Source organism: Anopheles maculipalpis, unplaced genomic scaffold (assembly GCF_943734695.1).
Source record: "Anopheles maculipalpis unplaced genomic scaffold, idAnoMacuDA_375_x PRTXT_6, whole genome shotgun sequence".
Classification (NCBI taxonomy): domain Eukaryota; kingdom Metazoa; phylum Arthropoda; class Insecta; order Diptera; family Culicidae; genus Anopheles; species Anopheles maculipalpis.
Genome location: NW_026060570.1, coordinates 443427 through 454782, shown reverse-complemented (window position 1 = coordinate 454782; position 11356 = coordinate 443427). Strand labels below are relative to the sequence as shown.

Below are 11356 nucleotides of genomic sequence, written 5' to 3'. Positions count from 1 at the left end.
AACAATTATATTGATAAAGCATTTCCTCCTTATTCTTTGCCTTATCCCGGGCATACTCGGTTGTGGATGGTTGTGGTGATGGTGTTGATGATGCTGATGATGATGATGATGATGATGATGATGATGATGATGATGATGATGATGATGATGATGATGATCTATTGGTGGATGTTGTGCGTTTTGATGGTCCAGGACTATTGTTGTGTCTATGTGATGATGGAGGTTCATTATATCCGAATTCCGGTGGTGTTGTGGCCGTTCTATTGTTGATCTTTACGATATGGTCTGGACTGTAACGAACAAATAGACATCGTTAATACAGCACGAACATTTATTTGTCTGCGTACAGTGCTCTCCAGTGCATTCCAGCAATGACATTCCAAGCTCAATCTAGTCAACGTCCAATCAAAGGATGATCGACAAGCTCTATCCCGCAGCAGCGAAAGCGACTTCACTACTCCCGAGACTGAACCCGCCGAACACCCCGAACCCGACGCCACCACTGTCAAACTCAATGTGTCAAAACTGGATTGGAGTGGAGAACACTGCACTTTGAACAACGCCTGCCTCCCTTTTACGGCAGTGTTGGAACCACTCTCGAGTGCTCTTGCCCAGTCATCGGATCACCCGTGGCACTACAAAAAATACACTTAAAACATAGACAACACAACATTTAACAAAAAAGGAATTGGGGAATACGAATAAGGATTGGAAGGATACTTGGGATGTGGAATCATAGGACAAGACCGTTGTCTCTGGCGAATCGGTAAATGATCCTCATGTAGGAAAGGTCCTTGGTAGCCAACACTTCTCTAATTTCTGTACCCGGTCGTCTGCCGACATTCTCGACTGCGCTCAACACGGAGGGTCTTGCGGTTTCAAATTCCACGCAGGACCACAGAAGGTGATCCACATCGTGGAATCCGTCACCGCAGCCACATACTTTTGTCTGAGCCAGAGTTATACGCTGTAGATGAGCATTCAACGCAAAATGATTCGACATCAGTCGAGACATCATCCATATGAACGCCCGGTCCACAGAGAGCCCATAGAACCAAGGCCGCAAGGACACTTGCGGAGAGATCGAGAAGAGAAAACGCCCGAGTTCATCCGCCTCCCACATGCTCTGCCAGCGAGACAGGAAAAGTTGCTGTGGGAAACGAAGGAACTCCTGGGCCGAGATAGGTCGGTCGTAAAAAGCGCCTTCTTTGACGCCTGTTTTGGCCAGTGAGTCTGCCTTCTCATTGCCGGGAATTCCACAATGACAAGGGACCCAAATTAGCGAGATCTTATACGCCTTATCGAACATTGAGCCAAGCAGTTCAATGATTTTGATGGTGAGGAAATCCTGACTCTTAACAGTCTTCGGAGATCTCAGAGCTTCAATAGCACTAAGGCTATCAGTGAAGATGAAGTACTGGTCCGAAGGTCTCGCTGCTATCATGGATAGTGCGTACAAGATTGCGGCTAGCTCTGCGGTGTAAACACTACATGGCTGCCTCAATTTGAAAAAAGCTTCGGTGAACTCGCTAAAAACACCGAAGCCAATGCCCTCCTCAGAGGATGATCCATCAGTGTAGTACTGGCTTATTTGGTCTAAATGACCATACTTATCCATGAAAATACCCGGAACTACCCTCGGGCGAAGATCATTAGGTATGGTCTTAATTTCCTCGTGCAATGAGGAATCTGTTATTAAAATGTAACTGTAGTTCTCAGGAAGGGCAGCACGATTTAATGCCTGTGGAGCGCTAGCATGCACTTGTAGGGCAACAAAATCTTCGTAGATCTTGAGGATTTTGCTCTTAGAACCTGTCTCTAGAAGCGCTTCAAAATTTTCTATTATCAAGGGATTTGATACTGAACAACGGACTAGAAGGCGAAGCGACAGCATTTCAAAACGTAGTTTGAGCGGCATCACTCCGGTCATCACTTCTAGGGACATGTTGTGTGTGGATTTCATGCTCCCTAGTGCGAGTCTAAGACAGCGGTACTGTAGCCTTTCAAGCTTGAGTATCAACGTATTGGATGCCCAATGGAAGCATATGCTTCCATATTCCAATACGGATAGCACCGTTGTCTTATACAGTCTCAGGACGTCTGATGGATGTGCGCCCCACCAGAATCCTGTGACTGTCCTTAGAAAGTTGATTCTTTTACTGCATTTTTGCACCAGACGGGTGAAGTGTGTACTCCAGTTTAGCCTTGAATTAAACCATACACCAAGGTATCGAAAATTGTCGGTAGTTGATATCTTTTCACCATACAGAAAGACATCAATTTTCGGATCATATAGCCTTTTCTCCCTGTTTTTTCCCGTGTCGCTAAAAGGAGAAAAGACTACCATCTCAGTTTTCGTTGCAGAGAACTTGATACCAAGGTTTTCAGACCACTCGGAAAGATTGTCCAGAGTGGTTTGTAAAGCCAGTTGTATTTCGTCGGTGTCTCTGCTTGCAACAGATATAACGCCGTCGTCTGCCAATTGTCTAAGACTGCAGTTTGGCGCTAGACAAGAGTCTATCTCACTAACATAAAAGTTATACAACAGGGGGCTCAAGCAGGACCCTTGTGCTAGTCCATGGAAACTGGTCCGTTTTAGCTGCACGTGACCATTGTTGAAATTCATAGCTTTTTCCGACAAAAGGTTGAATAACAAGTTATTCAACTTTGGTCCCAGGCCCGCATTTTCTAACTTTTGACTTAGTTTGTATGGAGAAACTGAGTCAAATGCCCCCTGTATGTCAAGGAAGATAGACCCCATGTTCTGCTTGCGTGCAAGGGCTCTATTTCAGTGACCAAAAGCGCTAAACAGTCATTAGTATGCCTGGCTTTACGAAAACCAAACTGAGTACTTGAGAGAAGGTTGTTGGTATCCAACCATTCTTCTAACCGTAAAACAATCATCCTTTCAAGGAGTTTCCTCAGACACGAAAGTAATGATATCGGCCGATATGAATCGTGTCTTGATGGTGGTTTGCCAGGCTTCAAAATAGTGACAACTTTCACTTCCCTCCATTCTTGCGGGACGCTGTTGAACTCCAACATATCGTTGAAGATTCTTCACAGACGTTTCTTGCCCATGTCGGAAAGATTTTGCAGCAGTTTGCTGTTGATCTGATCCAGGCCTGGGGAAGAATTGTCGCTTGAAAGGAGAGCAAGCGATAGTTCAACCATAGTGAACGGTGAGTCCATGATAGGGTCACTGCCAGGCGCATTTTGATGAAAGTTCTGCGCAGGAACGAAATCGGGGCAGAGCTTTTGGGCAAATTCATTAAGCCACTCGCCAGAAAAGCTTTCGCTCTCGTTGATGTTGTTACTGTTTCGCATCCTTCTAGCCATCCTCCAAAGCGAATTAAGTTAAGCGGAAGGGTCTAGGTTATTGACGTATCTACGCCAATAGCCCTTTTTCTTCGCCTTCAACAGGTTTTTTCACGATCTCTCCAGTCCTTTATATTTTTCATATAAAGACCTTGAGCCCGTGTCCCGGAATGCTTTAAACGCCTCCCGCTTCTTGTTAAAAGCCGCTTGGCAATCCTTGTCCCACCAAGGAGTGGGGGGTTTTTTGAATGTCCTTGCTTGGTGGGAGCGCCTTGTTTGGGCCTCAAGAGCGCACTTGTTTATAAGTGAAACAAGTTTTTCGTACTCCTGAACTGGAGACAAATCTTCCAAGTCAAGAGAAAGCGAAGCGGCTACTAATTCACCGTATCTCGTCCAGTCGATGTTCCTCGTTAAGTCACATTTAACGGGGATTCCACCTACTGGACATCCTCCCTTGATGTAGGAAATTTCTATCGGCAAGTGATCACTGCCGATAGGGTCCTGGATCACCTTCCAACTAAAATCCAGGGCCATCGCTGATGGACATAGAGACAGGTCCAGTGCACTCGCCCTATTCTTAGGTGTCTGCATCCCCAACAGCCGAACGGAGCAGACGTGTTTACACTCCGCTCTCACCTCGGTACCAGAGTTCTACAAAGCTGTTTCTTCCTTCGGCTGTATGCTTGGCTTTGCTTCGGCTTAGCTCGGCTTGCCTTAGGGAAAAATTAGTGGAGTGCTCGTAGCAAGTGTTAAATCAGCAAATCGTGAAGTGGAAAATTGTGCTTGTGTGTGTGATCGTGTGAACAACAGAGAATTGGCATCGTGCTTCATAGTGCTCTGTGCTTGAAAATTGTGTTTCTTCATGTGTTGTGTTTGGTGATCCCAGCGAGGGTATATCCTGCCAGCATCAATGTGTCCCGTGTAAATACGAGTGATTTCCGTGTGGATACCGTGTAAAATTGCCGTTTTGCCCATTTTTACTGGTTTTATTGAATAAGGTTGCCTTCTGCGACAAACTTGCCGACAGTGTTTTTTTGTTTAGCTTTTTGTTCTCGTGTTACCGCCGGCATTTGAATTTTCTTTGGTTTTTTCAATTGCCGTTATTATAAATATTTTCTTGCAACGGTTTTTAAATCGCCTTCTGCGTACAGTTAATTAATCAAATTTTGTGGTGTTAAGTTGCCTTCTGTGACAAACTTGCCGACGGCGTCCCTGTTAAATTTCAAAATCTGCCCCTTTTCTCCCTCGGCATTTCAACATTTTTTAGTTTTCTCAGTTACCGTCTATTTTAATAATTGCTCAACGGTGTTTTTATCGCTTTTGCGTACAGTTTAATAATCAAAATAAATTTATTGTGGTGATTAGTTGCCTTCTTTGACAAACTTGCTGACGGCGTTCTTGTTAAACTAAAACGCCGTCCTTCTCTCACCTTCGGCATTTAAATTGTTGTTTTTGGTTTTCTCAGTTACCGTTTATTTTAATCATTCCTCAACGGTATTTTTAATCGCCTTCTGCGTATAGCTAATTAATTAAACATTTTTTTGCGGTGATCAGCTGCCTTCTGTGTCAAACCTCCGTCCTTTTCCCACCGTCACCATTTACAGTTGATTTATGGTCATTCAGTGATAGTTTAATTTAAATTGCTCCTGGACGGTATTTAAATCACCTTCTGCGTACAGTGTAATAATCAAAATAATTTTATTGTGGTGATTAGTTGCCCTCTTTGACAAACTTGCTGACGGCGTTCTTGTTAAACTAAAACGCCGTCCTTCTCTCACCTTCGGCATTAAAATCGTTTCTTTTTTGGTCCTCTCAGTTACCGTTATTTTTAATTATTCCTCAACGGTGTTTTTAATCGCCTTCTGCGTATAGTCAATTAAATAAAACATTTTGTTGCGATCCGTTGCCTTCTGTGACAACATCTCCGTGCTTTTCCTACCGTCAGCATTTACAGTTGATTTATGGTTTTTCAGTTACCGTTTAATTTAAATTGTTCCTGAACGGTATTTAAATCGCCTTCTGCGTACAGTTATTAATCAAAATAATTTTATTGTTGTGCCAATTGTTGTGTTATTGTCCGCTTCGTTATCTCATCGGCTTTTTAATTCGCCCTTGGTGGCACAGTGCTCGTATTTAAGTGTAAGATTAGTGCAAGTGGGAGGTGTTCGCATCTGTTGATTGCTATATTTGTTAATTGTCTTCTACAACTAATTGACGGTTTTCCACGGACGGCGTCGACACCCCAAGTTGGTAAGGCCTTTTGCTAAACCAGTCCCACAGTGTTAGTGCCAGTGTTTTAAATCCACGGATAATTGAGGATAATTGGGAGGTAACCGAGTTGTTGATAACCGTCTTGATTCATTGTCCTCTACAATAAATACGCGGATCAACGAAATATTCTGGCTGCGGCCTTCTGCCAAACCAATCCCATCTCAATTATCGTGGTGCTTGTGCTTGTGTTTGTGTGTGTGTGTATGCTGCAGAGATTTGTTCTTCAAGCGACGAAGCATCCTACAAGCATTGGCGTAGATTCAAACCAAAGTATCCCAACCCTTCATTTATTACTAATCCGTAGAAATTGAACATTCCCACTAAATTCATTCGCATGCTTACAATATCTTGCTTCTCTAAATTTATAACAACACAATTAAAAAACCGTAAAACAAAACCCATCTCCACTAACCAAAATTCCTTTTCCGCTAAAAGCCAATAATTTCGCAACCCCGTTATTAACTCTGAAACCATTTCATCATAAAAAAACCCTTCTTGGTCGCACGTTTTATTTTCCTTCCCGTAGATTATTTCACAATCTTCTGAAATAATTATTTTGCACACACATAACCCCTTCACACACGAACACTCCAGCCCAAGGGAAAAAACCCAACGGGAAAATTCAACATCACCTGCCAGCTAGCGCACGTACCCGCTTCCCTCATCGTAGGTAAAGGGGAAAAAATCCCTATACCTGTTCGTTAACGCACGTACCTTTTACCTAAACGGGAAAACTCATACAGTTCACCTGTTAAATAATATTTATTTACGCACCACCCCTTTTTCTCGTCTATGCTATCCTATACCCGTAACACCTGCTCGCCAGATCACGTACGCACTTTTCTGCAATTCTTGCTTCTCCTGTATTCTCCCATTTATCACTATCTCCCTCTAGCACCCAACGGCTTTTTTACCATATAACCCATAACCACAGTTGAAACCATAGCACCATCACATTCACATAGACCTTCCTTTGCACACGCTGCAACCATAACAACACCACTATCTCTTTCGCCCTCCCAACGGCTTTCGACTGCCAAAGACAGTCTAATTGTTTATTGCTAATTCATACAGCAAAGTATCAGTAGACATCACCTTAGATTCTAATCACCAATTCCAATTAACTACATAACATATCAACTGACAATATTTGGTTCTTTGTAATATTCCTGCGGCACCTTTAGTCACCCTTGCGTACGAAAGTAATCAATAATTAATTCGATTTTTTATCTTGATATTGCAAAGTTTCCCCCAGTAGCTAACTTGCCTACGGAGCATTATTAAACTCATATTTTCATTTAATTCCCGTTGGCATAATTAATTTGATTGATTAATCTAAAATTGCCGCTAAATCCAATAGCATATCTAATCGCCCTCTGTAATTGCAACCACATCCCACTCTATATAAAACATACACTTTCTCCTCTCTTTCGTGCTTGCCTCTTCTATCAGCCAGCGCTACTCTTTCTCCCTCCTACTGGAGAACCACCCAAATCTATCCCAACCAAAGCATTATTACACTCTCCCTTTCTCTCCTATCTCGGAACAAACCTTTCACCACTCTCTCCTACTCTCTCCCGATATCTCTCTAAGCCTCGTTCCTCCTACGGCCCCACCACCTCTATTTCTCTCCTCTTTCTCTCAATTTACCCGCTTTCTCTCCCGTCCTTTAGCTATAATTCCTCTCTTTCTTCCAGCAAACCACCTAAGCCCATCCCAAAAAAAGCAACACTACACTTTCCCTTTTCTGCTTTATTCCAGAAAATCTGTTTCCTTTATTTTTTCCTTTATTTCTCGCCTTTTCTTTCCATCTTTTAGCTACACACTAACCAACCCATACCCAAGCAATACTACACTCTCTCTTTTCTCTTTTACTTCAGAACAACTCTTTCCCTACTTCTTCTTATTCTCGCTTTCTTCTCCCGTCCTCCAGCTATAATCCCCTTCACTCTAAGCCCATCCCAAACAAAGCAATACTACACTCTCCTTCTTCTCCTTTATTCCAGAACATCTTTCTTCCTTACTTCTTCCGTCTTTCAGCCATACACTAATCAATCCCAACCCAAGCATTACTACACTCTCCTTCTTCTCTTTTATTCCAGAAAAACCCTTTTCTTCACTTCACTTTCTCCACAGCCATAAACTTACCAATCCCAACCCAAGCAATACTACACTTTCCTTCTTCTCTTTTATTCCAGAAAACCCTCTTTCTTTACTTCTTCCGTCCTTCAGCCATACACTAATCAATCCCAGCCCAAGCAATACTACACTCTCCTTCTTCTCTTTTATTCCAGAGCAAACTTTTTCTTTACTTCTTCCGCCTTTCAGCCTAATACTAATCAATCCCAACCCAAGCAATACTACACTCTCCTTCTTCTCTTTTATTTCAGAACATCACTTTCCCTACATTCCTATATCTCTCGCTTTCTTCTCCCGTCTTTCAGATATAATTCCTCCTCTCTAAGCCCATCCCAAACAAAGCAATACTACACTCTCCTTCTTCTCTTTTATTTCAGAACATCCCTTTCTTTACTTGTTCCGTCCTTCAGCCATACACTAACCAATCCCAACCCAAACAATACTACACTCTCCTTCTTCTCCTCTTCTTTCAGAACATCTTTTCTTTACTCTCTCTTCCAGCAAACCACCCAAACCCATCCTCACCCCAAGCAATACTACACTCTCCTTCCGCTCTTTTCATTGCAGACCAAATCTCCACTTAACTCTTCCTCTCTTGCTTGTTTCTTTCGCCTTTTATCCAGCCCCATTCCTTCCCCCACAACGACACCAACCTAAACCCACCCCAACCAAACAATACTACACTCTCCTTCTACTCCTTTAATTCCAGGAAAATCCCTCCCCTCCCACACCAACCAAACGGTACTACACTTTTCCCTCCTCTCGTTCATACACAATGCCTCCAATGACACGCAGCAACTCCAAGTCGCTTCTAACCGCATCCCCAAAGCGACTATCGGGCTCCATCCGGGTATCTGCCAGAGGACGGCTCAGCTCAGGCGCGACGGCCCCGATGATATCAGCCAGACAAGAGGTCCTGCTCACCAGACGCATGACTGGAAGCTCCTTGCCGGCCGTGCTAGCCCTACCAATAGCGGAAGCTACCGCACCTTTGAAAACGTCAAAGGTTGGATGGGGCCTGGCAGGGCAGGCAAGTCTTGAGCCGGTCATGGAGAAGGGAACAGGGCCGTTGGTTGCGTCCGTGGCTGGTCGCAGCTTGGAGGCCTTCCTCGAGCGGTACCCTGCTGGTGCTAGCCCCGTTGACCCGGTGCAGAGGGCGATCGCGATGCTGACCGGCTTCGTCCGTACAATACGCGATGGACAGAAGACTAGAGCCCAGTCTGTTCTGCCGAGGAACTGGGAGCCTGTCATCAGAAAGGTCCTGAATACGCTCGCAACAGTAACTGACAACGTGACGAACGACAAAGACGCTACGGCAACGACGGACATTCCCAAGTCACCGTCATGTGCAGACGAACCTCGAGGTCCCACGGCCGAACCGGTTGAGCGGCAGCTTGCGGGTAGTGAGGGCGAGGTGGCAGAGTCCTCCCTCGTGGAGACCCAGCCATCCCCCCAATCTCCCGTAACGCAGCTGTCTCCCGGAACCACCGATGCGAAGGCTGAGGAACTGGTGCACATGACGGCACTGCTCTTGGAGGCCAACAAGCAGCTATTGCTGAAGTGGGAAGCCTACACTAAAATGACCAAGGAAATCGAACATGGACAGACACAGACGGTAACAGCGTTAGACAACCCAGAAACAAGACAAACTACACTTACAAACCTATCAAAAAACACACAAGACACAAACATAAACACACTCCCGACAATCGCAAACAAAATGACAAAGACACAAACGGAAACAATCACCAACACACAAACAATCACAAAGACCACAACAACATGTGACAGCCAAATGGACACCGCCACGACCACGGACACACCCTCGACCCTGCCCCCCACCAACAACGCGACAGACCAACACACAAACACACAGCCAAACAAAAAAACCAACAAACGCAAACGTCAACGGAAAACAAACAAACAAAAGACCACGGACAACGGACAGGACCAGGAAAAACTACAGGAACCGACACCCGAATGGACGAAGGTGGTTAGTAAGTCGGCAAAGCGACGGGCACGGAAGAAGCAGCGGAAGCAGGAGGCAGCAGCACTTGATGCAAACCAGCAGCAGCAGCAGCAGCCGAATCAACCGCAGCCGCCGAAACAACCGAAGCAACGCGCACATCGGGTCCAGAACGCGTTGGAGTTGGAAGCAACTAACGACGCGACACTGGGCGAGATACTGCGCATCGTCAACAGGAAGCTGGGAGACGACAAGAAAAAGGTGCAGCGAGCTCGGATGAACTTTCAGGGGAACCTCCTACTAGAACTAAACTGCGAGAGCCACACCGAGACGCTCGAGATGTGGAGAAAGGTGTCCAGCCTACTGGAGGGCAAGGCAAAAGCCCGACCACGGACCCCCACAACTCGCCTCACTTGTACCAATATTCCCCCAAGCTGCACCAGTGAGGAGATTGCGACGGACCTAAGCACAGCCCTGGGAGTGGCGATTGATGCCGACCAGATTACGACCGTAAAAACCAACTACGGCACGCTGGTCGCATTCTTCGGTTGCCCTGAGGTGGCAGTGACCGACGACGTACTGCTCAAACAGCATGTAGTCAGTCTCAGCCAGTGCTGCAGACTGAAGAAGGTGGAGGCCAAACGACAGTGCTACCGGTGCTACGAGTTTGGCCACATCGCCATGAAATGCCGCGGAAAGGATCGGTCCGGCAGGTGTCCTCGGTGTGTGGAACTGAAACACACAGGACCATGCACTGAGGAGCGGAAGTGCCTCGTCTGCAAGGGCCCGGAAGCAATTGGCCACTCGTTTGGACAGCGCAGCTGCCGTCAAGTAGTTGGAATAAGTATACGGCCTCCTCAAAAATAGTATACTCCAGCAGAACGTCAACCACTGCCGGTTGGCGCAGGACATGCTGCTGCAAACCGCCCGGCAGGAAGGATGCGACCTGGTGCTGATCTCCGATCCATATCGGATCACGGAGAACAACGGCAACTGGGTAGCGGACCCGACGGGCAAAGTTGCGGCAGTATCGACTGGACATTACCCCATCCAGCGCATCATTGAGAATCGGCGAGATTGCTTCGTTGTGGTCGAGATGCGCGGGATTGTGTTCTGCTCCGTGTACCTACCTCCAGTGGGTCCCGATTCGACAGTGGAAGACTTCAGACGCAAATGGACCGAGATTGCGTCAGTTATTCCACGGAACCGGGACACCGTGATCGGCGGGGATGTCAACGCCTGGTCTGGAGCGTGGGGAATGGAACGCAGGCACAACGATGGAGAACGAGTGCATAGGGGAGCGGTGGTGATGGAAGCTATGGCTTCGCTGGGGCTGGTCTTGTTGAACCGGGGTAACCGGCCAACCTGGTGCAGCAACAATGGCCGTAGCTCCATCGTCGACGTTTCCTTCTGCAGCCCGTCGCTCCTGGGGGACAACAACTGGCGAGTTTGCGACGAAAATCCAAGCGACCACAACACCTTCAAGTTTTCGGTCGGAAGGACGACGGCGCAGCGCAACCAGGGACAGAACGACAGACAACAAACAACGGAGAGTAGATGGGCGACCCGGTTTTTCAACAAAGAACTGTTTGTTGAAATGTTCGGGTCGTTGGACATCCATAACCGCACCCTCTTGGCGGACGAGCTGACGCAGGCAATGGC

General features: G+C 46.2%; 1 pseudogene; it reads right to left on the bottom strand.

Moving 5' to 3' along the window:
- Positions 1-8472: 8472 nt before the first annotated feature.
- Positions 8473-9856, bottom strand: LOC126567090 (uncharacterized; annotated as a pseudogene).
- Between the last annotated feature and the right edge of the window lie 1500 nt (positions 9857-11356).